This window comes from Phocoena phocoena, chromosome X, assembly GCF_963924675.1.
Source record: "Phocoena phocoena chromosome X, mPhoPho1.1, whole genome shotgun sequence".
NCBI lineage: Eukaryota > Metazoa > Chordata > Mammalia > Artiodactyla > Phocoenidae > Phocoena > Phocoena phocoena.
In genome coordinates, this window is record NC_089240.1 from 94,335,577 (window position 1) to 94,339,042 (window position 3,466).

At 39.1% G+C, this 3,466-nt stretch overlaps 1 pseudogene; it reads right to left on the minus strand.

Annotated features, from left to right (window-relative positions):
- Positions 1–1,596: 1,596 nt before the first annotated feature.
- Positions 1,597–2,550, minus strand: LOC136142573 (heterogeneous nuclear ribonucleoprotein A1-like; annotated as a pseudogene).
- Between the last annotated feature and the right edge of the window lie 916 nt (positions 2,551–3,466).

Sequence of the window (3,466 nt, forward strand, 5' to 3'; positions counted from 1 at the left end):
GGGTTTACTTCTGGACTCCCAATTCTGTTCCATTGATCTACATGCCCATCCTTATGCCAATACCACACTGTCTCCACTATTAACTTTTGAAAGTTTTAAAATCGGGTAGTGTAAATCCTCCAACTTTGTTATCATTTTTCAAATTTATTTTGGCTATTTGAGGACCTTTGCATTTCCATTTGAATTTTAGCTTACCTTGTCAATTTAGGGAACCTTGCAATCTTAACAATACTGAAAATTCCAATCCATTAACATGGAATGTCTCTCCCATTTATTTAGATCTTTTAAAATTTATCTTAGCAATGTTTTGTGGTTTTCAGTATACAAATTTTGTACTTCTTTTGCTAAATTTCTTAAGTATTTTATTCTTTTTGATGTTGTTAGGAATGTTTTCCTGATAGTTTTCTTAATTGCATTTTTGGATTGTTCATTGCTAATGTACAGAAATACAAATAATTTTGGTATATGGATCTTGTGTCTTGTGACCTTGCTAAATTCATTTATTAATTTTAGTAGTGTGTGTTTGTGTGTATTCCTTAGGATTTTCTAAATATAAATCATGTTGTCTGCAAATTAAGACAGTTTTTACTACTCCCTTTCTAATCTGAATGGCTTTAAAATAATTTTGTTTTTTTGCACTGGTTAGAATCTCCAGTACAATGCAGTACATTGATGAATAGAAGTAATGACAGTGGACACTCTGGTCTTGTTTCTGATCTTAGAGGAAAAGTATTCAGTCTGTCATGATTACATATATTAGTTAAAGGTTTTTCATAGATGTTCTTTATCAGGTTAGGAAAGTTTCCTTCTAATCCTAGTTTGTTGAGTGCTTTTATCATGACAGGGTGTTGAATGTTGTCAAATGCTTTTCCTGTATCTTTTGAGATGATTATGTGTATTTTGTCCTTTATTCTATTAATATGGTATTTTTAATTGTTTTGTGGGGTTTTTTTTTAAAGACACACTTATTCAGTGTCATGATCAGACTATTATATTTAGCAATCAACAGCATGGGTGCAAAAAAAGAAAATCTACATTAAAACCCTTTGTTGGAATGCTTTACACCTTCCACAGAACAGAAACTAAAATAACCTGTTATACAATTAGTCACAAATACAGTCCTCGAATATATACACTACCAAACGTAAGGTAGATAGCTAGTGGGAAGCAGCCGCATAGCACAGGGAGATCAGCTCAGTGCTTTGTGACCACCTAGAGGGGTGGGGTAGGGAGGGTGGGAGGGAGGGAGACGCAAGAGGGAAGAGATATGGGAACATATGTATATGTATAACTGATTCACTTTGTTATAAAGCAGAAACTAAGACACCATTGTAAAGCAATTATACTCTAATAAAGATGTATAAAAAAAAGTTATACAAATATAAAACAACAACAACAACAAAAAAAACCCCAACAAATACAGTCCTCGAGTTCTTTTTGCCCATACACATGAGTATTGTCTGAAATGTCTTATTTGTAGCAGCTAGGCCCTGCCACCACTGTGCTTGGCTGAAGTCACAAATCTGTTATAACCTGTAGCTTCCCTGTCACTTCTCTGGTTCTCCTCTTCTGCAAAGATTTGTTTCCTGGCAGTAATTAAAACCTTCTGCCACTGCCATAGCTACTGCTGCCACTGGAACCTCCAGAGCCACCTTGGTTTCATGGTTTGGCAAAGTATTGGCTTCCACCACCACAGGGGCCAGAACTTGTGCCTCCAAAGTTTCCTCCTTTTGTGGGTCCAAAATTTGAAGATTGATTGCTGTAATTGCCAAAGTCACTGTAGCTTCCACCACCTCCAAAACTGCTTCCATCATTACCAAATCCATTATAGCCATCCTGTCACCATATCCACCACCACCGTGGCTGCCACCAAAGCCACCTCGACCACTGAAGTTTCCTCCATGACCAAAGCTGTCACTCCCACCAAAACCACGTCTGCGACCACCACCAAAGTTTCCAGAACCACTATGATCTCTTTGGCTGGATGAAGCAACAGCCATCTCTTGCTTAGATAGGGCTTTCCTTACTTCACAGTTGTGGGCATTCACAGTGTGGTATTTCTGAACGACAATCTTATCTACAGAGTCATGGTCATCAAAGGTTACAAAAGCAAAGCCTCTCTTTTTGCCACTGCCTTGGTCAGTCATGATTTCAATCACTTCGATTTTCCCATACTGTTCAAAATAATCTCTTAGGTGATGTTCTTCAGTGTCTGTTTTAATGCCACCAACAAAAAACTTTTTCACAGTTAAGTGGGTACCGGGTCTTTGAGAATCTTGAGACGGCCCTCTTTGGTTCCACAACTCTTCCATCTACCTTGTGTGGCCTTGCTTTCATGGCTGCATCCACCTCCTCCACAGTGGCATATGTGACAACCCCGATGCCTCTGGAGCGCCTGGTGTTTGGATCCCTCATTACCATACAGACTGTGAGTATTCCCCATTGCTCACAATGGCTCCTCAGACTGTCATCGGTTGTTTCAAAGTTCAAACCTTCAATGAAGAGCTTCTGCAGCTGTTCAGGCTCTTTGGGAGACTCTGACTTAGACATGACAGCAGTAGAGGGGAGAGACTTCAACAATGCTTACTCGGCAGCATCCGTGGGCAGAAAGCTTCACTGTTTCTTTTTTAAGATTTTTTTGATGTGGACCATTTTTAAAGTCTTTATTGAATTTGTTACAATATTGCTTCTGTTTTATGTTTTGGTTTTTTGGCCGCGAGGCATGTGGGATCACGGCTCCCCGACCAGGGATCGAACCTGCACCCCCTGCATTGGAAGGTGAAATCTTAACCACTAGACTGCCAAGGAAGTCCCTAATTGTTTTTAATACTTCTCCACTTTGCATTTCTGGAACAAATCCAACTTTGTTGTGTTTTATAATCCTTTTTATATATTGCTGAATTCGGTGTGCTAATGCTTTTTAAGATTTCTTGCATGTGTATTCAGGAGGGTTATCAGTCTGTAGTTTTCTTTTCTTCTGATGTCTTTATATGTGTCTTTGGTATCAGAGTAATACTGGCCTCACAGAAGGAATTGGGAAGCACGTCCATCCTCCTCAATTGTTGAAAGAGTCTGTAAAGGATTGGTGTGATATTTTTTCCTTTAAATATTTGATCCAATTTGCCACAAAAGCCACATGAGCCTGGGCTTTCTGTGTGTGGGGGTGGGGGGGTGATTTAAATTGCTGAATCAATTTCTTTACTTTTTAAAAAATCTATTTGCATATCATAATTTTTTGGTAATACTGCTCATATTAGATAATACAGTTGACCCTTGAATGACATGGGTTTGAATTGCATGGGTCTCCTTATACATGGATTTTCTTCAATAGTAAATACCACAGTGCTACACGGTTGGTTGAATCTGTGGATGCATATGCGGAGGAACTGCAGATGCAGAGGAATGGCGGATATGGATATATGCAGATTTTCAACTGCATGGAGGATTAGCGCCCCACCCCCCCGTG